Genomic DNA, 26,059 nt, shown 5'->3' with positions numbered 1-26,059 from the left:
ACCTTATTTTTTTGTGTAGTGAAACAAATGTTATGAAATGGATACAAGTAGGTGTAATTCTCTTGTGGATTCCATCTTTTACTTACTTGCAATAATTGCCTGACTGTGCCAGCATTAGATCTGGAAATCCTGCTGTGCCGGGTGCAGTTTATGAAGAGTGGGGGAGGAATTGCGAGAACAAATTAAAACTAATCTCATCTCCTAAAATATTTGATTACACAAACCCAATTTATTATGCAGAGCTGCCCTTTTAAACACGTGCAAGCTGGTAAGGCAAGCAGGGTTGTACAAAAAGAAAAGAATAAGCACAACAAAACAACAACCCAAGATTTGTTCTACAGGAAAACAACTATCTTCTGTTAATCTACTGTAGTAGTAGCTCAGAAGTCTGCCCTAACCTTGCTGTCAGTTAGTATGCTTAGTATACTCAGGGGAAAGGATTCTCTTCTAAACTGGAGTCCTTGCAGTGTGCTCTGTGGTATCTTGTGACTGAGGAATCTCTGACGTTACCACTTTCCCATACCTCAGATGGAGTGGCAAGTTGCCAAAGTGTTTGGACTGGAGTTTAGATAGCTTTCCACAGCGAGTAACCAAGAGCCTGTAGTTCTGGAGTGGGTGAGTTTCTCCCTAAGATGTAAAGAACACAGATAAATTGTCCACACGGTGTTTGTCTGCTGGTTGTTCACCCAAGCCTCTAATTTGTGTGTCTCAGGATGAAAGAGCTATTTTGAAGCGTTTCTGTTGTAAAACTAGTCATTGCCGTATGCCTTGTTTTAACTGAGCTTGGAGCTTTGATGCCTTGGGTAACCCAGAAGCAAAGATTCACTGAAGGCTGTGATCTGTGATTCTGTATGTTTCCCTCCCAAATACTGCTTTATTCTGTAAGGAAACGAGGTTTCTCCAAAGATGGTTTCAAATGAGTAGAGGTTATTTATGCTTCCTTTTGTCTCCCTCTCGGTTTGAGCAGAGGTGAGAGGTTCTGTTTGGTAAGTGGTCCAGTAGCTGCTGTGGAACAATGGGGAAGTAAATTCCATGCTGGAATTCAGCAGCCCCTCCAATCAATGTGCTTTCCAATTAATTTCTCTGTGTAAGCAGGACTTCTGAAAACAGTGTGCTGCTGTTAGCTCTGGCTTTAATTTATTTTGAAAAATGCGTAATTATCAAGCTGTGAGCAAATTGCCATTCCTTTCACCTGGCTCCTTTCAGAACTCATTCGCATTCAGAGGAGCCATTGATTAATGAACAGAGCAACAGAGGACAAGGATGATCCAATGCAGCCACAGGCTATGAGCTGCATACAGCAGAAGTAGTGCTTCAGGAGAACGTATATTAGGGCCTGTGTTGCAAATCACAAGATGAGGCAATACAACCCCTCATTGTGGTAAAATACAAGAATCAGGTCTTAGGAGATGCACTTCTTTTCCATTCCCACGCTTAGGCAGTGCACAAGCAAAAGTGAGGCCTGCTCCTTAGACCCTACACGTGCTGTGATTATGTGTTAAGTGGTCCTAGCACATGACCAAATGCAGATGACAAGCCCATGTTAAATTTTAATTTTCTTAAGGGAGGAAAACATTAAAACCCAACAGTTCTTATGTGGCAAGGACGTTCTGTGCTACAGTGCAGCAATGAATGGGATAGTTGTAGCTTCTACATTCAAAAAAACCAAAGACTTCTTCCTCAGGCATGCTTCTGTAGAGCCCTTTTTAGTGTCCCCTTTTTTCTTGGCTGTGCCTCTTCCGCACTTGTGGAACAAAGAGGAGCTGTCTGGTAGTCTTCTGTGTTGCTATGTATAATGATGTTCTGTGTCAGTCTAAGTGACATAGGTGTACCTGTGAGGCTCATTCTGTATTCCTGCTTCTAGAGGTTTATATGTGGCTGTTGTGCAACTTCCTTTGGTCTCATAAAGTTAGGTTCAGAGGCAGCTGTGTAAGGGACACTGAGCTGGTGGATTTTGTTCCTCTTCAATATGAAAACTACACATCTTTCACTTCCATTAAGTTTTCAGTGACTCTCTCAATCTTTTCTTCCAGCTTCCATCCCTGACCTTATTAGAATGACAGTCAGAATGCCATTGGGTGTCATCTGCACATCAGCTAGCAGATGTGAATTTGCAAGAGTGGAGATGGACAAAAGTGTGTTTCTTCTGGAGTGCAGGTTAGTATCACTTAAACATTGATACAAGCTACTGATTGAGTACAAGTCAGCAGCCATGTTATATCCCTTCTGCCTTGTCCTCTTCACCCTTGATCATCTCGGGTGTCACTCACTGTAGGTTTGCACAGATCCTTTTCTAGCAAAGAGAAGTTTAGACCTGTGTGTTTATGTGGTGCCGTGTGCCGTCCCTAAAGGAGCGGTAGTTGCAATGGTGATTTGATGTGATGTGAAAATACCTAACTGCTGGAAGACAGGCAGTCCTCCAGATCTTTCTTTTAGAGCTCACTGAACAGCTATCTGTTACTGGTAAGTTCAGAGCACTATTAAGCCAGGCTGGACTGAAGTTGTTTAATATGGAGGGGAAAAAAAATCATATGTGCATCTTTACCTAGTCCCCTATGCCTATATTTTTCCTTTGCTTTGGCATTGTTCATTTGTTCGGGGCAGAGCAAATGTGTTTTCGTTATGGGTTGTGGTTCTTTTTAACTTCCCTGGGCTAAACTGTAGAAGCACTGAGAACGCAAAGCTTTTAGTAAGCCTTCGCCAGAATTCGGGGCTTTGCAGGATTGGACTATGATCCTTCTTACTTGTTGGAGACTTTATGGCTTCCTGTTTCTGCAAGAGTTAAGAACTGTGTGTTAATATAAACAGGTTCTGACTTAATAGCCCTCTAGGCTGAGCAAGCTGTAAGCTGATACCATGAGAAGTAGGATATCAGCTTCAAAAAGGGGAGGGATACTTTATTGAGTTTGCAGTGAAAAAGAAAAAAGAAAAGCCTAGCGTCTGAGACTGGCAGTTTCTTAGAACCCTGCTACAATCCATTTAACAAATTGTTTCTTCTGTATCTTCACCCTAGTTGTTATTATTATGCCTGTTATCTGATGGTTATTTAATCTATATTTTGTAATTACTTCCATTCTGTCTTTCACTCCAACATACATTCATTTTCTTGTTGCACTAATGCAGTGACCTACATTATCCAAGCTGTAGAAGTCAATTATGCTGCCTGTGATTTTTCAAGTGGCGTTTAGCAAATAGGTTTGTGCATTATCCGCCCGTTACCTGGTTTCTGTCAGGAGCCAGTTTTTCTCAGGCACCTCTTAAAAGCATCTCTGGATATACAACTGCTCTTCTAGATTTGGGTGCAAATTGCACTGTTGCAGTGCTGAGGAGGAATAGAGAATGTCCTGCTGTCTCATATTGGCAATAACGAACATACATTGTACTTTGGAAGCGAAGCATTGCATCAGTTGTCTGTTTCTCACTGTGAATTGGGAATATATTGTTCCAACCTACTGTATTGTGTTCTGTGCAGGTTTCACACTGTACTTGAGTGTGTGGATTTTGCATCTCTGACGTTTAATATCAGGCTTTAATTTAAAAACATGTTTGTGATTTTTGATAGGTAAGGAGGTATCACCGTTACCAAACGGATTGTAAAATCATCTGTACCTAACAGACGAAGAGTTCCCAAGGGGCGAGTGGGTGGGGAGGGTTGTTTGTTTCTTAATCAAGCTTCACTCATCAATGCCTGAAGCTTCTCTGCATATAGATCTTCACCCTCCATGCATTTCTCTGGCTTCCTGTTACAATATTGAGATGTGAGCACATTACAGATGAAGTTTAGAGCCCATGTTAATAAGCTCTCCAGGCCTGTGCTAATTTTGTAGTAGAAGAAAAGGAGGTATCAGAGGGAATTTGTTAGATAGAGGTGCAATCGTTCTAAAACTCTTGGCTCTTCCCTAGTACGAAGGCTGATTGCTTTATTACTTCAAATCACAAGATGGCTTACAGCAGTAGCCCTGTAGCATCACTTGTCAAAGGACCCATAAGCTGTTTGACATATTCATGCGCACACGCGTCCTGATTTAGATATGCAGGTATTGTGTATGTCAGTCACATACACACTCAGACGTGCATATGTATGCACGCATTCTCCTAGGGACATGTTTTCACAGGGGCAAGACATGCAAAGATGAAGTTTTAAACTTGTGCACAAATACTTACTCAAATGGGTGTGCTGTACTTCAAAACAAATAGGCATCAGGCAGACATTGATGTATATGTTCGTTGACTGACATACTCAAGAGATGTACGTTGGTCTTCAAGCATTTGCTGACAGTAGGTATAGACATGTATAGTCATGTGGTGTCCACTAAACACTGACATACACGCATTTGTGCTTTTGGGCAGACATGAACGCAGGCGAAAGGCTAACATACTGTCACCTTGCCTGGAGGTACCAGAACAAAACTGGCATTTAACAATTGGCTTTGAGGTTGATTGCAGGAAGGTGTTTTTATCACTACCATGTGATATTAGTGTTTCGTAACAGTTTGTGACGGTTGGATTACTGTGGGATAAGCCTCATCTGGGACACAGGACTGGCTGTGCCTGCATTCTCTTTTCATTAGATTCCATTGTGGCATTCTTAACTCCTCCACTATGGTTGCTGTGTTTGTTACGGCACCTTTACCATGAGCTGTATACGTGTGCAGTTTATTCTGCCTCTCAATAATAAGCTTCAGGCTGCAAATACTATCGTTCTTGGGATGGTGCTTATGATGGATTGCTTTTTTATAGTTAAATGTGGAAAATTTCTTGGGAGAATTTGTCCTTTCCCCATTGTTGTTTTTTTTTTTTTTCCCCTTACCTCCTTATACATTGTCTGTGCAGAAAGTTTAAAGTTGAAGAAGTGGTTTCCTGAAAGCAGTGCAGCTCATCAAGGACTTGTAGTGAGGTTTTTGTTTTAAATGAGGGAAATGTGTGGCTTTTTTTTCCTCAGGCATTTAGGTATGGAGCTAGTTGTCAGCATGCTGCTGGAATTTCCAATACTGAGAGCCCAGCCTAAGTACCAACTGATTTAGCTTCCCTTTTTCCCCCCCTTACAATGCCTTCTGTTAAAAGCAGCTGTTATTCCTTCATTAAAGATAGAGAATTAAGGCAGAGAAAAATTAAATTACTTGCCCAAGGTCACTAGCAGAAGTAGGAACAGAATGGAGGTCTTGCAATTCTAAGCTCAGTGCTTTAATTGCAAGCTCAGATCTAAAGGTTAACATTTGTGTGTTATTTTTTTTTTTTTTGGCGGGGTGGTGGTGTCTGAGGTTCTTGGTGGAGCATTCTGGGTGGATTGTGAGCTAGTTTGCATCTGGCTCCATTTTGATACCTGTTTTTTTCATTATAGCAGTTTCTAGAGTGGTTTGGAAACACGATTATTTTAGGAAGTTACAAATTAATATAAGAATAACCAGAAGGACCCCATGAAATCATGAATATAGCTGGGGAGTAAAAATAAATAAGTACATTTTAGCATCATTTTTGAGCTTGTGTTCTCTCTTGTAACTCTTGTCAGGGCTTGAATGTGTGCCTGGGGCTGGCTAGCTGCAGACAACAAGGGGGAAGGTTTAATAGCTCGTCTGTAAATGTGAGAGTGTCTTGTCACTGGGTTTCCACAGATTGGTTTGGATGACTGTAAATGTCTGAATTCTAATATGTGCTCACTGGGAGGTGTTTAGCAATCAGTATCCTTAGTGCTGTAAGCCCAGCTGGGAAGACAAACCTGCATAGGAGCTAATGCTACAGAAAAAAGATCTCTATTTCAAGAACCATAACAGCAAATTTGATTTCCACTAGCCTAGTGTTTATAGATTGGTATTCTCTCCTCAACAGGAAGCCAATCTGAGCTTTCACAGGGCTCCTGCTGGAAGAAATCAAATAGCAAATTCATGCAAGGTTTGCAGTAGCAAAAGGGCAGGTAAGGATGTAACTGGTTGTGCTAGTGGGAGGTGAGAGAAATAAGAGATATGGGAGAATGGCTCAGCAGGGGAGGAGGAACAAGTTGCTGTCAGCCTCACTGCACTTTTACGAACTCATGGAAAATGCTGCGGTCTACTCTGAGTCACCTTACCTGAACCAGGTGGTCTTTGTTTGATGGAGAGTGGGCTTTTTGCCTGCTGTCTAGGGAAGATAAGGGAAAGACAAAGCCGGAGTGCTTGAAGAAGTTACGTTCGTGAAATCATTGTTTCGGCATTCCCCAGTACAGAGACGAGCTAATTCTACCCAAAGTGAAAGTTTTTACCAAAATAGCTCCCTGCATATTTTTATTGACTTGAGAATGGGGAACAGTTGACTTTGATGTTGACTTTTCTTGCTACTCATTCACTGGAGCTGGCTGCCAAAGGAAACTAGGATACACAGAAGGATGATAGGCAGCCAAGTCTTATCTCAGCAATGGCAGCCAGGTTGCTTTCGTAGAGTGTTCTGGAAAAGCAGGACATATGTCCATTACCCCGCTGTGGACAAAGCAGATATTCCCACCCATGTGTAGATTCCCAGTAAGGCAAGCCATTGTTATCGAGAACTAAATCCTTTGACGCCCTTTAACAGATGCAGGGACTTTTCTTATAATAGGACTTGAACGTGGCCAGAGGCACGTATGCAATTATGAAACTCTTAGCAAATGCTGCAAGCTGATTTTGAGTACTAGTTAAATGAACATTTTCAAACCAAACCTGAGGGAAGCATACTTATCACAAGATATTTGGTACTTCATACTAAGACTCTTTCTTTTTACTTAAGATCAATTTTTCCGGGGCGCAGGGGGGAAATGCTCACTGGCCCAACAGAATAATTACATATTTCCTCCAAATCCTCCTGTATAAAAGGAAGGGAAAAATAGGTATGATGTACTAGGAAAAAGATGCATGCTTATAACAGATGAGAACTGTACTTCACAGAAAATGGCCCTTTGACAATGTATCTTTGTGAAAATGACGTCTTTGACTGCAAATCTTTTGTGCTTTTTGTTCTGAAACTGCAACCTTGAAAAAATGTAATCAAAACTTGCTTATTGGGTAAAAGGCATTCAGTGAAGGGGGGGTGGGTGGTGGAAATCAAGGAAAAAATTAAGTACTTTAGTGCTGGGGGAGGGCAGAAGGGTGAATGGATTGCTGCTCCTGTAGGAGTTACTGAATAAATAAATCATTAAGAGTACTAAGACTGTTTCCTCAGAACTACCATGACCTTTACTAGTGTATCTTGATCAGGTTGCTGTAAGTGACACCATAGGGAGCAGTTTGGCTTGCTGCAAAGCTGTTTGCCTACGGGGTGACTAAGCACTGGGCATTTTCAGTCTGGTCTTGCTGGATAGGTGTGCATTTATACTTTTATGTGTATTGTTAAACTAGTATTATATATATATATAATAGTACTTAGTGTTGTAATAAGTGCTATACAGAAAGTGTAGCAGATGTGGGACTGAGGCCCAGGAAGACTTAAACACAATGCCTCTTTTTGTGCTGTTACTTGAAAAATCCAACATTTTACCTATCTGTCCTGAGACTGGGGCAGATGCTTAACTACAAGACTGCATTCTTTATGTAGTGTTATATCAATACTATGTTATTGTTGCATTATTCATCTGTCTCTTTGGTGAGCTGTAAATTGCACTGGCCACCTTCCCTCCTCTCAGAGGCTGGTGTTCCCTGTTTTCTCATGTATTAATCTTATCTACATGAAAAGAAGCGTCTTCAGCTGTCACTTGTGGAACTGAAAGCTGGAAAGAAACTCCATGGTATTCTGCAGTATTCTGGGTATTCTGATGATACCTGTCACTTAATTGCTCAAAAATTTGACTAGAATTCCTTGTCTGGTTAACATAGCATTGGTACACTTTTAGCTTGTTTGAAAGCTGGTGAGGTGACTTGGCAGAGCAGAGGAGGAGTTGCTTTCAGCAAGGTCATCTTTGGAAGGAGTACTGAGCAAATAAGATCTAGGAATAATGAGACATCGAATCATCTTCCTAATTGCTTCCTCCATCTACGCAAAAACAGAGCTAACAAAGAACTTCCAAAATAAGTATTAATGCTACTCTTAGGTTTTCTGGAGGTAAAGATTAACATTGTCTTTCTTTTATAAGCAGTCACTCTTCTACAGACTCTCAGAAGTCTGGATGGTAAGTAAAGTTGATGGAAGACGTGATAGATTTGGCTCTCAATTCATGTGATGCTCGGAAGTACCCTGTGGACCTTTGTACTGGATGGGGACAGAATTTCAGGGGATTTGCTCTCGTGTAGCCAGTAATAAAGCAACAGCCTCGCTTCTGATTATTGAGATTCCGTTTGGCAAGAGTGAGTATATTTATACAAAAGGTGCCATCAAAACATTGTTACCATTTGAAATCAATACGGTTTGGAGCTTGTTTTTTAGTAATAATAAAAGAATAATTACGTGGACCTTTATTTTGGAAGAAAAAAAAGCCACAAAAAACCTTCCATTACAAAAGCTAAATGAGATAAATAACCGCTGACAGAGCAAGAAGGCGATCTCACTAAATTGAATCCAGTCAATTTTAACATTCACCAGCGCTAGAGGCAATTTTAGATAGAGTGTAAACGTAATGGAAAAAACATATTCCTGAAGCTGACTTACAGAACTCTGTATTTGGACCTTTAATGATGATAAATCAGTGATCTAGAAAATAAAATCCCTTTCCTATTAACCAGATGGGCACACAAATTCTTCTCAGGCTTTGAGATGTAGGCACCCAAAACTTTCAATTAAGGTTTCACATCCCACTACCTTATAATTATAAGTAATTAAATTGGAACATAGTGCAGACACACATATATAAACTATCTTTCTCTTGCTTTTTCTCTCTATAAAATAATGTCTGTCTGCTGATTGATACAATTCTTTAACTCAGCTGAGAGATTCTCTGGTAACATCATAAGAGATGCACTGAAGCAGAACTCTGAAATTGAATTACAACCTTTGTATTGAGTCAAAGAGTAAAGTTATGATTATGAGGTCCTGCCTCTGCTGTTTCTTCCTTCTGAGCTCAACTTTCACAGGCTTTTTTTGTGCCCTGATGAGGCTTCTTATCTCTAGTACCATCCGGTGCAAGTGTCCTGCTAGCTGCCTGGCAGGGAGGGAGGAAGGACTTGGGGGAGCTTGGGATGAGTGGAAATTCTCCTGAGTGACTTCACTGCTGTAGCATTCAATGAGGTTACAGTAATCCAAACTTCATGCCAGCTTTGGGAAAAAATAGCTTCCATTTAGTTGTGTATTGCTAGGCTGGGTACAGGGTAATGGCTGAGAGGTGGCAGTAGGATCCTGATTTTGCTTTAGAAGTATCAGCATCTTGGAAAAACAAGTGGCAACTGAACAGCTTAATGATGTGTAGCTAGACTTGCCCACCGGCCCATTAGGAGAATTAGTGGATTTAAATGTTTTTGGTTTCTCAAACATACTAATTTGAAAAATGCCAACATTTTCCAAAGGCGTAAATGCTGTGTGTACTACACATATGTAACATTGAGTGTTTTAATCTGACAATTGCAAAGGATTCTCCATGTATCTAGAATGGAACCAGCTGACCCACCTAAAGGATTTTGGCGATGCTGAAGTAAAAGACATAAGTCAATTTCTGTGAAAACATGAGAAAGTTTTGCAAGGTGCACTGGTTTTACATGGCATCTCATGATGGTTTACCTAAAATGCAGTGATTATTCCCTGGGCATTTCAGTACTGCTGTGCTTAATGCAGTGGGCAAGATATTTGCTCCTGGAAAATGTTTATTCTGGATGACCTGTGTGTACATAACCAGACAACGGAGAACACGCAAAGAAGGCACAGCTACAGAAATTGTGATTCCAGTAGGCCGGAGTTGTTGAGGTCTTGGCTTAAACATTAAGAGAAAAATAGCAGGGGAAATGGGAACTTGAGGTGATCGAAGAATGTCGAAACTCTCTGGAAATAAGAGGGACAACACTGTCTTTTAGACATTCCTTTCTTTTCTGCTTTGTAGTACACTTAAGCTTCCGCATGTTTGATGATATGAATGATTAAAGTAGGGTACAAACTCATGTTTCATAATAGTGACTGTCATAACTCTTCCTGTGTGTAATGACAGTGGGATTACGTTCTAGTTTTGTTTTCAAATATGTAAATAATGCTTATCCTTATGACTAGAAGGTTAACTTCATGACAACATAACAGCCTTGGATATTATTCTTAATGAAGTGCTATTAAACTCTAGATATTTAACTACATCATATTTATGTTGTAATTATTCCTACTTTGCTCGATGCATTTCCTGTTACATAAATTAGTGGCAATTTCAAAAAAGCTAAAACAAATGCATTGTATACTGTAATTGTTGGGTAATTACAGTGTAATTATATGGTTATGAAATATGGTCCAGTATAACTTTTTTCTTGTTTTGGCTTTTTTTTTTTTCTCTCCACTGCCCACAAGGTTCCTGAACAGACTTCAAGACCATGCCATACTCTTTTAAGGCAGAGGGCCTTTGAATACCAGAAGTGTTGAATCATGGCTTCCTCTGGATTAATCATCATGGTTAATTGACTTCAGCACTCAAGAGATCATAGATCTGATGAAAGCTTTTCAGGGCCTGGGGCTTTGGTGGCTTTTGCTTTCTAATGAAATGCTGTCATCTTCCTTCTGTCACAAGACTTGCTGCACATTTTCACTGATATTTACCTGTTTATAAGAATTCTATGGGGATTTTATTATCTGTGTCTCGTGACCCTCTGTCACGTTTGACCAAGTTGTCTGAAATCTATTTGGAGACTCAAAGATGTGGATTAAGACATAAAACCACAGTAAAAGCTTAATTGTTGTTTTCACGGGAAACAAGGCTAAAAATGTGTGTTCTTTAAATAAAGCCGTAGGCACAAGAGTCTATTTATACTGATTTTTATTACCTGTTCTAAAACTTTATTTTAGTGCAACTTCAGGGGGAAAAAAAAAAGTTCTAATCTGACCCTGTACCAATTAGGCTAATGGAATTACTAATGAAGTAAAAATATTTGCTTTAGTCCGTGTGCTCAGAGGCATGTTTACAGGTATACACTTGTTCTCTTTCTTTAAATTGGGTTCTGTAGGTGCTTGACAGAATTTCAATATGAAATACTTTGTCTCCCCCAGATATTTCTTTACCATAAAACACTGTCCTGTGAAACCTTCACAGTGCCTCTTTAAACAGCTTTTTTCTTTCTTCTCTTCATCATTGGACAGAATGTTCCTTTTTATGTGCCCCGCAGTGTTCAGAACCTGCTGGAGAACTATTTCTGTGCATCTTGCAGACTGTAACTGCTGTGAATATGGAAGGAGCTCCCTGTGTGCCTCCCAGATGCCTTAACTAAAGGGACAGGCCTCCCTTTATTCTGGAAGCCTGGCTTTGGTAGGCATGGGGGTTATGTCTGTGCTGGTGTTCAAGTCCAGAAGATCAGACAGGGCATACACATTGGAAGGGCTAAGCCTCTAAGATGGTCCAATAAATGTTACTGCACTGTAACCATGAAGATAAGCTTGCAGCGTCTTTAGGCTTTAGTTGATGCATTATCTGGTTAATCATGAAAACTGGCTAGTGGAATTAGGTTTTTTCCAAGTCTAGACAGGAATACCCATAGTCAAATTTTTATAGGGCTGTCAGTCCAAGCTTTGATGTTCTAATTCTACACATACAGAATCCTGGGGAAAAAAAACCCTATTTTGGAAGCAGTCAGGCATGAAAAGCAAAAGGTTGTTGTATCTGAGCTAATAGGAGAGACCTAATACAGAAAGCTGATAGTTCAGGCTGTTAACTTCTGATGCTGTATACAGAAACACATCCTGAATTTCTGTTCCCCAATATGTTTTCACATACGGTTGTAATTTACATGACACTTTTGTAAACGCCTTCTACACCGCTTCTTCAGGTTTCTTTAGCTATTTGTTTTACTGTCTTTTGACAGGCAAGCATTGAGACGTTTCTTCTGTTCACCAAGCTGTCTTTCCCACGATGGAGCAGGACACTGGGCCTCTCGTGTCATAGGAGCTCTGGCTGCTGTATTGCAGTAGAAGAGCCTGTGGGCTGCTCTGGGTTACAAACTACTTCGCTTCCTACAGCTGTAAAGCTCTCAAGCCAGGAGCTTTACTTGTTTTAATGGCAGCTCAAAATTTTCTCATGCCAGAATCTGTACCTCTTCTTTTTAAACTGTGTGAACGACACAAAGTGCTTGACTACTACAAAACACTTTGAGAAATCTTGGCTTTTCTAGATCTGAACAGGGGAGGTTAGAGTCACATTTCTTTTTATTTTTCTTTTAATTTCTCTCATACTTTTTTTTAATGGATAAAATTGTTTGGGGCCTTATTCTCTTGGTTTCTAAACATCAGGTGTACTTGGGAATGGGCTGGATAACAAAATAATCCTATTCTGTATTGATTGAGCCATAGTTACTTTATCTATGTCTCTCATGGGAGTGAATCTAGCAGAAATATTTCCCTCAAAGCCTTATGTTAGCGGACACAAATAAACTAATAAATCACATTGTTCTGATGACCAGCTGACTGTAACATTTCAGTAATGATTAAGTGGAGATGCACTTAATATCCAGATCTCTTTACCTATAATTTCGTTGTGATTACCATATCAGTCAGTTATTTCTCAGAGTCGTTACATCTTGGCTTTGATGCTGTCTGATCTGGCTTTTGGAGAACACGGCCGACTTCAGAGAGATTGTTTTGCTTGAGCGATGATTTGAGCAACAAGAAAGTCATGCTACAGTGACTCACGGACACTCATGCTTGACCTGGTCTGTACTGGGCATTGAATTAGGCTCAGTAAAGGTTTTCCCTGGTACAAACTGACAGGACAGTAGTGGATCAGTGGGGGAAGGTCTAGCCTTCCTAAAAAGCACTGGCAAGGGACTATTTCTTACACCGCTATGTTGAATGATTGCCTGTGTGTGCCATAGCGTGATGCATCTTCGTGCTGCTGTACTTGGACAAGTGGGTGGAGCTATATAAAGCATACTTGGACTTTAATCCAGAAATCAAGGAAAATAGCGAGAGGCCTTTGAGCACACAAGATAATGGGGGCCCAGCTAGGAAACAAGCCCAAGTACGCTGATTCTCAAGCTAGAGCATTGCCGTCAGACATCTACCCCTTTCCTGGTTTTATGTACAAGCCGCATGCCCACCCTGCTGATTTCTTTAACAAAAAAAACAACACCCAAACCACAATGCAGTGTAGATTCTTATTCATGTTAGGAGCTTTTTGTGTATTAAGAAAGGAAATGTCTGTAGTCAGTGCAATACAAAGGATTAGCAGTGCTTTAGCCCTGTGCAATCTCTAAGCAGCTGTGAATGATGAAGTACAAAATGAAAAGCACGAGTACCTTCCCAGGACAGTTCCTGCAGCAACGAGGTGGCCTCTTCCAGTGAACAGCTGAAGCATCTGTGGTGCAAATGAAAAAAGTCTTTCTACTGACATGATTTGATCCTGCATGTCTGTTCCTGTAGCTTTTATTAAAAAAGAGAAAAACATAAGCTTGGAAGCTAACTTCAGCAAAGGCAAGAAAATTTCCACTCTGTCTGTAATTCCAAACCTGCCTGCTGAACAGCAATTAGAGATATTTTTACAATAAAATTTCCCCGTCATGTGGATGTCCAGATGGGCAGGCTTTTCTTCCCCTGATGCTTAATGTAAATTAGAGTAGGGAACTGGTAGGCAAAGCTCATGGGTTCCATTTCCAACTTTACCACGTATTCCCTGTGTGACCTATGAGTAACAGTTATTTGAGCTTATGCTTTGTTTGTAAAATTGAGATAATTATATTTTTCCTCAGGGGGGAGCTGTGCTGAGGAATAAATCAGACAGTTGAAAGCAGGGTAGGAGAAACTTCACAAAATTCTGAATGCTACGCTGATTCCCTCAGCCATTTCTAATGCTTTTAAGTTATGAACATGGTGTTGCACAAACCCGATAACCCATGCGAGTTTATAATTTAAAGGTTTAATAATGCAAAGACTTAGGGATTTAATGGGAAAACGCATAGTTAATGTTAAGCTTGCTCCTAAGCCTTTGCAGGGTGGAGTGCAAAAAGACACAGAGGGTAAGAATGGTCTGTAAAATGATTAAGTAGTTGGTGGGGTAATAATGGACTTTGGCTAGTTTCACTTGCAAAGGTGTTTGTTTCTATTTCCAATATGGTTTGAGAAGATACAACTGAAAATGCTACTGTCTAAATTTATCCCATATTGTAATAAACTGGAACATGTAGATTCAGAATCTGGTGCCTTGAGCTTTCTCTGAACTTAGTGGAAAAAGAGAGAGAGATGTGCAGAGCAAAACTCGTCCCATCTGAAGTCTCTGGTTATGTATGGAAGGAGCCTGGAGTAATTAAGATGCTAATGTGGTCACCTCAGGGAACTGCTGCAACTAAGGAGTGATAAATGCAAGGCGATATCTATAAAATAACAGGCTCTTTTCTCTTTTAATCACTTTGGTAAAGGCAAGTGACTGTTAGAAGCCAACGCAAAACACCTAGGAAGAGAATATATGCATGAGGTAGGAAGCAGGCACAACGCTATTAATGGAAGGGTCACATCATATTCAGAGACACAGGCTGCCATTCCCCTACTTGTCAAAAAGAGAAAATATTGGAGGAAGGTCATCAATGGCACAAGGGCGATTACATGCAATTTGTATTGCAAGCCTGTGAAAGCTGAGTGTTAGCTAGCCTATCCTTGGGTTTTTGAAAGCCCCCTTTAGTCCTTGAATTAGAAACAACAACAAAAAACCCTTACAGATGCGTGCACGCATGCACAAACACACACACTCACTCCTTTCACCAGCATTGAAGGAAATCTTTTACGTCTTTTAATGAGTCTCTTAAAATGTGCCTGCGCTTCTTTATTTCTTTGGCCTCATAAGGGTAGAAGCCAAGAGAGATATTTCATCATTCATGTGCCATGAATAAAACAGCCGTGGAAGTGGAATTCTTTTTCCAGAAAAGCACTTGTTTAATCATATTCTGCTAAACTGGACAAACTGTGTAAGACGGGGAAGTTCTGAGTGTAGCAGGAACACAGGATTGCTGCAGAGGTGTGTGATACAGCCCCCAGCTGCTTTTCACCCCTATCTGATGGATTTTCTCTTCAAAGAAAGTAAAGCTTTGAAAATCCCTTCCTACAGAACTCACCTGCTGTGCTCTAGCTTTTAATGAGCTGCACGACAGATCGGAAGGAGGTCCCTCGTGAGCATTTTCCCACTGCTCACTCGCACACAGTGAGCGGGATTCTACCTCTTAAGGAAACAGGTATTTTCCTACAGGCTATAGCAGGGCTGCCTTCCCTGAACCTCCCTCTCTCTCTCATGTTTTAAATTTGATAAATTCAGCCACAGTGTGTATATTTATACAGTCAGTGTATAAATATACCTTGACTTCCATACAACCTCTCTTTATCTCCAGAGATCTAGGCCCCTTAAACAAAATATTATTCTTTGCCAGTGGCACATAAGCATCAATGTACAGAATTTTTCATAAATAGAGCCTTCCCAAGGGCTGCATTATTGATTTACTTTTGACCTACCACAGCACTAGCGTCATGATCAGAAAAGGCTACTCTCAAATTGGGGAGTTCTGGTTTTCCTTTAACTTCATTATAAAAACATTCACTCTTTCTGAGGTCTGTAATAAAGCAGCCTACCTCTGCCAGAGATAAATTTTGTTTATGATCTGTGTCTCTGATAATTGAGACCCGAATGCCAGAAAGTCATAAAAAGTTCCCTCTGGTCATGAAGTTCCCTCTAGTTTGTTTTTCTTGCACTAATAATCTTCTCTTTCCCACATTTTTCTCCCTGTTAACTACAGCACATTGTATTATCCAGTCCCTGCAAGAAGCTCTAACTGTCCTTCTGTATCTCATGAGTTGTTAGGACTGCATTTCATTAACCGTAATAAACCAACATGCAGTGTTTACCGGAATAACAACACATTGTACAGGCGGAGATAAGCTCCTGTCAGGAAGTGTCGATAAAGCACAAGCAATTCCACTGCTTGTTCTTTATGTTTCTGACATTGTTGGTGGAATTTCAATTTTGTATCCTGCAAATGCAAGCAGTGCCTGTGATAGTTATGTGCTACTGAGATAGCACCCGGAGACTTCCGAGTAGAGAAGCATCCTTCTTTGTATTTCCTTGTCTGTAAAGGCAGCAGTCAGGGAGAACAGCCTTGCAGTGCTGTACGAAAGAAACCAATGCCACACAGAACTCAGAATTTAAAAGAGCTACAGCGAGGTATTGAGAGTGCAATAACAAAAAAATGGGAATAACTTGGAGAAGGGGCTCTAAGAGCTAAACTGATAGCAGTGAATGGTGAACAAATCATACTCTGTAGTGAGAGTAACTCGTCTTTTTCAGTAGAGATTCATCCATAACAAGCACAAAATTGCTTTTGAGGTTTGGAAATAGGCAAAACGTTCGGCAGCACCTATATTCAGGGTGCAACATTCTCAGTACATGAGTATTGAAAGTAAGTTAATCAAACTGAACAGAGGCTTGCACAAGTTTCGCTGTGTTTCTGTTTCAGTTCACACTGCGTGAAGGGGAGCATAATCCTGCTAGATTATGGTCCGGAATAAATTTCACTTCAGCTGGAGATTCTCATTACTTTTGCTCATGATTTTATTACTTGTAGTATATAAAGAAGTTTTAGCACTGAGGAAAGACTGGCTGCGCCAGCGGCTGTGAGAACACAGTTGTTGCCTCAAAGCATTTTTATGTGAGTTCTCCCATAGTCCTCTCTCAAGCCATAGATACTTAAATCAAGTCGTGGAACCATTTTATCACTTAACACAACTTTTTCAAATCTCAGAAATAGCTGTTTTCATATTAACATATTGCTACTGCTCGTGTAACTCAGAATATGTTAGTCTCTCTCTTATCTTGGAGATTAGCATATGTTGGGTAGGGAGGATATTAATTCATTCCTTTATTTGCCTCAGAAACAATGGAGTGAGTCTTATGTTTTCCTTGGAGCCTGGAAAATTTTATGAGGTTTAGGGGTTCTTCAGCAGATGGTAGAGGCAGATAATGCCTTTTTATGCACTGTTGTGGATCTGAAGTTTTCTAGGTCCTTGTCCTCTCCTGCTGGCCTGTCTCATATGTCATATGAATCTTTGGAGTGCTGGAGAATTACTGGTGGAAAGCGCATGTCAGATTAGGACTAGTTTACACTTTGTGCAAGACTCTTCTATCAAGGGGATGAAAATATAAAATTCCTCTGAGATTTGCTATTACCCTCTCCTGACTCTCTAGGCCTTCTGCCTGTCCCTGCGCAGCAGTGATTGTTCTGAGCATTAATGGTACGTTGAGGACAAAACTCATACCATCCTTTTTTTTTTTCATATTCTAACCATGTAATCAGCTGGAGTTCTGCTTCAAAGGAGAAAACTGTGGAAATATCAGCTGGTTTCTTTGCTGTCAGCCCCTCTCTATCAGGATATTTTATGCTGTTTGTCAGCATGGTTTCTAAACACCTGTGGCCTTAAGCTTTGAAGGAGTCCAGCCTCTCCTAAAATTGCTCATGCTTCATGTGGTATAGTTTGCATTATTTACGCAGTGGACTTTTCCTTAAGATTGAGAGTCATAGGTGATGCAAAGGTAAGGGGACTTCCAGTTTTAATCTCCTCTTCATCAGCATGCTGTTTATAGAGGCAAAGTGTATCTCCATCAATCTTCCTTACAAGTCCCCTTTGCTTTGCTCTTTGGACCATACCCTAGGGCATAAAATAGTGTGGAGCATTATGTATTTTGTGCACTAATAAGCAAAAGAAAAATAGAAAAAAGTAGCAACAACCTGTGCAATAATTTGTTCCAGCATGTGCTGTAACATTATTAGCTGATTCCTTTGGAAAATTACCACCAGTACAGCTTTTCTGACTTGCACATGTATAATGTATAAATGGAGCCATCAAAGTTTAATGCACCCTTAGCAATGTACTTCCTTACACTGCTTGTGACATGCGTTTCATTTTTTTGTCTCAACAGTTTATCATACTCTGTGTGACACCAGTGCAATATAATGAAGTGCAACTCAGCTATGCCATCCGCAGAGGTAATTTTTTTTCCTCTTGTTCACTTTTCTGCCATGACATGCAATACTCGTTGATGGGGATTTTTGCAGTCTTATGTAGTCAGGTGGCCTCTCTGGATTTATCCTTAGTACTACAGTAGTGCCTACAGGCCCTAAGCAAGGTCCAGTTTTCTTCTCTCCTAAGCCTTCATAATCACAAACACACACAGAGCGCAGTCTTTGCCCTAAGGAGGCTGTGATTTACACAGACTGAACTAAGGAATGCAAAGGTGAAGTTACAATACACAACAACAATAGATGAACAAAAATGAGCCTGGATATTTTATTATCGGGATCTTCTGCGACCACTAGATCAAACTTTGTCTGAATTTTTCTTAGTATAAAAATAAGAGAGAATGAATCTGAATTGATGATAAGCAGAGAGAAGTAGGAGAGATTAACAGCACAATACGAAGGCACCTAGGTGAGAGAAACACAAGGGTGGACTTCGGCTTAGATTTAGATTTCTGACAGAGGCATTTGCAGAAAGCTGAATACCATGAATTAGCGACATGTTTGCCTTACGATTAGAAGCCAGTGTGGCAGATTAATTCTCAAAGCTGCAGTCTTTACATTTCAGGAATACATTCATCCATCTCCGGAGAGTGCACAGTTGCTTCTGTATATGTAGCAAGGACATGCAGAGAAAAAGGAAGAGATGCAGAAGGTTCCGTTTTGAGAGTCCACAGCTGGGTAGTGGAAAATTATGACTCAGCCACAGCCTCAGGAAAACCTGCATTTCCAGCATAACTATGAGAAATCTGTGGTTTTTCACACCTTTTGCCTGGAAGTCAGTAGTTATATGGTTTTACCTGTGAAATGAAACTCTAGGAAGAGGAAATCTAAGGAAGAGAAAAAAATAAGTGGGTATGTGAAAAGACATGCCTCTGCTTTGCAGCATCCAGAAGCTTGGACTGCTGAGCTATGTTGAATAACCGGGCCGTTTACAGAGGGAGATGGTCATTATCTGTGGGTTCTGTTGGTTTCAAAATTACCACTTTCAGTATAAATGTCAGGGATCACCAACGGATGACTGCATGACTTTAGATGTTTATCCTGTTAAATTAAACACATTACATTTAGCATCTTCCTGAAACATAACGTGTGTGTTAACTTATATTGTTGGGTCAATATTTTCTTTTTAGGCTAACATCTCCAACAGGAACTCTAGGCACTGTGATAATTATATTGAGATTTTGAGCCATGTGTTTTTGGATTAAACTAGTCATTGTCTTCATAGATTTCCGTACTTTCTTCTCTCTTGCAAAGAATTATGTTCTGCTGCAGCTCAAGAGCTCTTTCTGTAATGTCAAGTTCCTTTATATATTCAACCCCTGCGAGAGTTCACAGCACTACTAATTTTTTCTACAAGGCAGCAGGTTTTGATTTAATAATTCCAATGTGGATTTATTCCAGGATAATCCAATGGCTTTTCAAAATGGAACCGCACTATGTCCATACAGCGTGGCTTCCTGCCTTTCTTTGCTGCCCTCCTGTTGGCTGGAATCCTGCTGCTTTGTGCCGCAGACCTCGTATCGTTTGCCAGCTCAGAGTCAGATTTTGGAAGCAAGAAGAACTGAGTTCTCCTCCCACTGCTGTCGTGACGTTATGAGCACAAGCAGTAGGTAACCTTCATTGCTGATGGGTACATTTCATGCTGCTCTTCTTAAATTTGTGTGAACTGTTAGATTTTCGGTTGCTTTTTTGGCTATTCTTTTAGCTTACCCTCATTCTGTTTACTTCATTCCTTTAGGCCCACTGGTAAAGTGGTAACAGGAGGAATATTTGCACAGATTAATAAGTGGTGAAACTGCTGTGGATCCATGGGTGCTAGTTTATACAGGGGACTTAATAACTAAGCTGCTCACAAGAAATAGCAAGCCTTGGAGGCAGTAGCAACCAAAAATAGTTGATGAAGAGGAGTTAAGAGAGGGAAAGAGGAGGACAAAATGATTCCCTTTGTAAGCAGATCCATCAGTAGGCCTGAATCTGGTTTGGAGGCTGCCACCCAAGGGCAAACGGCTCTGTAGGCTGCAAAAGTGCTAGCTGTGCCAGGAAACAGCAATACCTCCATGATGTGTGAGATGAGAGAATGGAAAGTAGGAAAAACCTTTCTTCCTCCTCTTCCCCGCTGCCCATTATTCATTTTAAACATTAACCTTTTAGGGAAGTAGAAAACAATCACGTATACTGGAATGAAAAATTGGTTTGGTCTTTTCTGTAATGGCTTTCTCAGCTCCAAGAAAACATGAAAGTTAATTTTTAAAACAAAGCCAGAACAAAGAAAGGCTGGGAATAAGAGGAGTGTGAGATGGGTTTTTTCCTTTCCTTCAGCACTTACTGGGCAACAGAAGGATCAGAAAGATCAGATCAAACTCAGAACCACAAAGCACTTGATTAACGTGGGGAGAAGAGTAGACTTTTCCCCGTAGGGAGAAGAGTAAACTAAACCAAGAAAACAGTTATTTCATTTTCAGGTTCCTTTTTATTGAGGTAAGTAATGGTTATACTCTTTCCTCTTAGTGTTGTCAGAGCACCTCTCCAGTCATCTCTTGCATATTTAGCAGCAGAAAGGAGAAGGAGAAAGGGGTGAAATTTATAGAACATGCCATTAATTACTGCTTACCCTTCTGTTTTGATGCCAGCAAGTGATGTATTTCTAATAGGCATGCACCACAGGCACGGTAAACAGGCAACAAGCCTGAAACAGGCTCAGTGCTGGAACAAAAATTTTCAGCTAAAAAACAACCCCAACAAAACTGTCAGAAGTTGTTTCATCAGAAGTCAAATAAATTCAGTTTATGACCTTTGTTTATGTCTTTGTTCACTTTCACTGATATGGTCACAGATTTTAGTTTAGTCGGGGGAAGCTGTGGTGTTTAGGTCTTGGGAGATGCACAGCACAAGGTGTAGCTGACTAATGCCTGGAAGAGTTAAATGCCATTAGAGAAGTGATCACAGATGGAAAGAAAAATAGAGGCAGTACAAATCTGGGCCATGTGCCTTTCAAGAGATAGAAGCTTAAATTTGAAATGGGTGGCATGGTTTGAAAAGAAATGCTGAGCGCATAACAATGCTCCTTGAGGTTATGGAGGAGAAATCAGGGCATTTATTTAGAATTTAACTATAGTGATTTAGGCTTGTTTTTTGCAAATCTTGGATTTGAGGTATTACCAGTTGCAGGGAGGAGAGGTTCACGTCCTGTCAGAGGAGATCCAGTGTAAGGGGACAGAGCCAGGTCAGTGCAAAGTAAACATTGAATAAGTGCATTTTCCTGAAAAAGCTCTTAAATTACTCAGGTACCTAACACTACCGTTTTGAAGCAATTTAAGCACTTGAGAGTTAGTCACATGTTTTTGGAATGTTATTTGAGTGACTTACACAGCAAACCAGTAAACCTAAAAGAAGCTCCATATTTGCATTTTGTGTTTTACTTACCTACTCTGTTTCCTGTGTTACAAATTTGGGCTGACAGCATCCAGGTGCTCCTGCAGAGAAAAAGCAGGCCTGTTTCTTCAAGGATTTTCTCTGTCCTGGAAATCCATGAAGAGCTATCCTGCTGTAATACACTCAAGCCTTTGGAAGGCTATTAAATTGAATGGGTGGGTATGGGAGGTGAGTTCTATTTCACTCATCAAAACTGATTCATTTATAGTGTTGCCTCTGGGAAGTACCTCCGTTCCATCATGGATCTTCTTGCTATGAGTCTCTGTAGAGTGTAAGTATTAGTATTTTATTATCTTGGGTGTGAGATATAGGAGATCAGGGCACCGAGATTTCCTTCTTTGTTTTGCTGTCAGGATATGCTTTGCGTAAACGTTTGCCCTGTACCTTTGAAAGCAATGCATTTTCCCTCCCTGAAGGAAACTGTAAGGTTTAAGTAAATAGGCACTTAAAGCAAGGTTTATGATTTATGGTTGGACTTGATGATCTTAAAGATCTTTTCTAGCCTAAATGGTTCTGTGATTGGACTGAACTCAGAAAGCTTGGGACCACAGACCTGCTCTTTGGTAGGCTTTCTGGGTGAGCAGTTCATGCAGAATACCTCTACGTCAGAAGCAGCTTTAGGTTCCTAAGTAGGAGATAGGGCTGAACCATCCTAGCACATGTGGCCCTCAGTCTTGTCTCTATTCCCTTATCATCTGCTCCCTGTGCAGTTCATTGAGAAATTTTCCAGAAGCATCTGTCCTATAAACTTGGTGCTTCTGGCTCCCTCTGTGGATTTCTGAAGTTTCTTCCCACCTTTCCCTAAGGACACAGCCTAAGTATGCATATGCAACACACTCTGGCCCTTATCTCAGCTGGGGCTGGTATGTTTTGCTCAAGGACTTAAAGATCCTTAAGGAGGACAACATGCCAAGTCAAAAAATAAATTGTTAAATTGTACATAATAGGTGACTGTTGGACTGCCATAATCTGACTAAAGGACTGTGCAGTAGAGAAAGGAACTTTGATCCCTGCTGGCTTATTATCAGATTATAGAAGCTCACCACTATGCTATTTGGAGTCTGTTCTTGCTTTCTTTCGTCGAGCCTGCTGCAAAATGGAGGTCCTTAACCCTACCCAGGGGAAAAGAGACACCACCATACCCTGGTTTGCATGTACGTTAATGACAGGCCTCTTTTTTCACACATGTCCTTAAAGAAATGCATAGGCCAGTAGGATAACAAGTAGGCTGCAGACTGAAGTATGTACACTATTGTTTCCGTTCCCCTACAGAGAGATGCTTATTCTGGGCAGAGATATTTCATCTACCATTTCATACATAGTTCCTTTTGACACCTCATGGCATGTTTCACAGGTGCTTAGATGTCACAGAGTGGATAGGAACGTTCTAATGGTAAAGCTGAAAGAGTGCAGAAAGTCAAGGTTTGTACCTCTGCGTTTTTGAAACTTTTCACCAGACGTTTTCTGTTCCAATGAGATAAGTAGAGAGCCTTCCATTTAGAGTGATGAGCAGCTTTGTTCTTTTGAAGCTAACTCAGGTTCCAGAATTAGTCTGTGGGACGGGAAGAAAAGAGTTATAAGTCACACGTTCAGCCAACAGTATAATTAAGCTAGGAAGACTGAAATCATATGTTGATGGGTATGAGTAAGTGTCAAAAGATTTTTTGTATCCATGTGCTAGACATCATTTGCTTCAGCTTTTCAATGTCTTATCCACTGTAAAAGGTATAACTTATAATTCTCTGTCTTGGAAACTCTACATACACAGAAGGTTTCTTCATCATCTGTTTTTTTTGAAGAAGCAATCCTGATTCATTGTCTGTTCTCACAAGTCAAGGAGGATTGTACAAACTAGGGTTGCTTATGCCAAAAGCGACGACAGCAGCAGTGGCTCGACAGCCTGTGAAATACACCCAAGAGGGGTATTCTCTTCTCTTAGCCAGTTGGCTGAGACTCGGCCGTGGGATCTGGGTTAAGCTACAGGTATTACTGCCACAGCAGCAGGTACTCGGCAGACCAGCTCCCCACAGATTCAGTAAGTGCTGGAAATAAATACCTTCTTCAGCAAATGTAACTGACTTAAGATCATCCTATCTATTGTGACAATACAGTTGGTGCCACTTCTCCAAGGCAGCTAACAGCTATTACAAGCAAATAATACCAGTGCATCTCCTTTGCAGAGCCTGGTTTCACTGGGATCTTTGGCAGAAGAAGATAAGGCTGTCGGTGTGTTACTGTTCTGTTAACTGTGTGCAACTTGTAATTGGCAGCTCCCTCATTGTCTAGATGAGCATTTCTGCTACCGCTTGTTTGTGTTTTATGAATGTTGCTAAGTATTTAGTAGAGACACCGCATCCCTTTACACATATTCTGTAATTATATTTTGACTTCAGTTACGCAGCAGGAGGTGGTGCAGTGTCATATAGGCTGGAGTCACAGAAATTTAGAGCAAGGCTTCTTTTAGATGAGACACTTGATTAGTTCCTGTCCTCATTCTTTTCTCCTGAATTCCACAAGGACCTGCACCTACAAGCACAAGAAGCTGTTTTACCAGTACCGTCGCAGCAGAGCAAATCTTTGCTTAGTAAGTTTGCCTGTTCTGTTTGCAGTCATGAGTTGCAAGTGCTGCAGTGAGAACTCGATGGTTATTTCATTGATTAAGAAGCACAACACAAACCAAGGCTTGCCAAAAGCGTAGTCAGGAGCACAGTGACCCCTCTTAGCCTATATGTGTAATATTAAGCGCCTCATATAGATGCAGATAGTTCGTAATTTAGCTGTGAGTATTCAGTGTCTAGGCCATCGCCCCAGGCACGCACTTTCCTGACCACAGATGTGGTGGCCAGTTACTAAGCGTCCTTTAGAGTGACTTGTTAATATTAAACCAAAACAGCACTGCACAGTACTTTACCAGCCGTACATAGCCTGAAAGCAGAGTTTCTCATAAAGGCAAGGGGAATCAGTTAAAATATATGTTTCAGGAGTCTTAAGAAGTTGCTTATTGATGGGTGTGAATGCCAGAGAGTTTATTCACTGAGCTTGTAGCATGGAGCACCTCAGTTCCAGTTTCTGTACTTCATTCTTAGCTTATTCTCACGTTGTATAAAATCTAGTATTACTCTTGCACTCTCATAGGCGTATTTATAAAGCCTGTGTTCTGCCTGGCTGTCTGTGCCAAAGGTCTCTGATGGACCAGGACCTTGAGCAGAGCCAGGAAAAGACTCTAAGTGTGAGAAGCTAGGTAAAATAAATGGCCTTTTGTGTTTCCCTGCAGGTTTTCTCCTTGCCAATTTGTAGACCTATAAAGCAAGTTACTGTATATAGTTGGCTGATATAACTATGAAAATTTGTTAGAGAATGGCAACATGTGTTTTGCTTAGTGCTTTAAAAACTCCACATTAGCTGTGCTCTGGGATAAGCTTCACTGCTTTTTGGTGGTATAAAAACTATCTTTTGCCTAGCAGTTAGCTTTTAGGAGACTTATTATGTTCATTTGCCCTGAAATTCTGGATTTGAACAGTGTCCCGTGCCAGATCTTTCTGGCAGTCGGTATCTGTGCTCAGGCAGACCAAAATTGCCTGGGCTTTTCCCTCTTTCTTCTTGTCCCATCGTTTCTCGCATTCTTGGTTCTGTGCCCTCTGCAGTTGGCTCCCTATTTTGTTCAGTACAGTCTTTCTGCTCAGTGGTGGCTGGTTCAGCCTCCTGCCCTTTAGGTTTCTCAACAGCATCGATTCCTTTCTTGCTAAGATTTCCACCCTATTTTTGGTTCTTTCAGAAGGGGATGAAGAAAACCAGGAAAAGCCCAGTGCTTATTCCTTCCAGTGCTAGAATATGCTGGCTAATTGAAAGGGAAAAAAAACCAAGTACTTTGCAGTTGCTCTACAGCAGAGCCCAGTTAAACAGATATATGGTGTTCATAACTATTAGCTTTTTGCAGTCACTATCATGCTGATTTACTGCATTTCTAAAACAGTTTCTGGTTTAAGCAGGCAGCATCAGTAATTGGATTTTTTCAAGAGGTCTTTTTTCTGAGATTCTGTTCACAAAGCAACAAGATGTCTATCTTGTGCTGCAGGATCACGCAGAAGAAAGGAATCATGCTGGGTCTTCTTTCTATCAGAATATTTTCATACAGTTAGGCAGATGAATTTCAAAAAGTTTAATATCTTGCTTCAGCAGTTAGGCAGGACAAATGCATGCAAGCTAATAAGATTACTCGTGCACTGTAAATGCAGTTTCTGTATTACTAATAATTTTAAGGGGTGGTGCCTGTTCACAGGAATGGAGTCCTATGGAACATCTCTTCAGTCTCCAACAGCTTGTGATTAATGTGCATGATATTTTCTACAGCTACATAGTGGCTTTGCTTTTCTTTTAGTATGCTAATGCTGAAAATAAAATAAATGCTGATGTTTTTTTAAATCAGATAACTTTGGGTGTATTTTGATCCAAATAGTAGCAAAGAGTGTTCTTTAACACAACTGGTTTTTTTATTGTCCACATGAAGATATGGGTGAATGCAAGAGGTT

The 26,059-nt window shown here is 40.6% G+C and overlaps 1 long non-coding RNA gene across 2 annotated transcripts; it reads left to right on the top strand.

The window, feature by feature from the left end:
* The first annotated feature begins 1,799 nt into the window (after nt 1–1,799).
* Nucleotides 1,800–24,505, top strand: LOC128918701 (uncharacterized). 2 transcript variants are annotated; one of them, XR_008469664.1, is made up of 4 exons: nt 1,800–2,157; nt 17,999–18,065; nt 19,500–19,708; nt 21,739–24,505. It is a non-coding gene; the product is annotated as an uncharacterized LOC128918701 (long non-coding RNA). The 2 variants fall into 2 exon arrangements; XR_008469663.1 differs by lacking the exon at nt 21,739–24,505 and having other exon boundaries at nt 19,500–20,085.
* Nucleotides 24,506–26,059: the final 1,554 nt, after the last annotated feature.

This window comes from Rissa tridactyla, chromosome 17 (genome assembly GCF_028500815.1).
Source record: "Rissa tridactyla isolate bRisTri1 chromosome 17, bRisTri1.patW.cur.20221130, whole genome shotgun sequence".
NCBI lineage: Eukaryota > Metazoa > Chordata > Aves > Charadriiformes > Laridae > Rissa > Rissa tridactyla.
The sequence above is the reverse complement of the archived record's forward strand: the minus strand, read 5'-3'. Positions and strand labels throughout refer to the sequence as shown.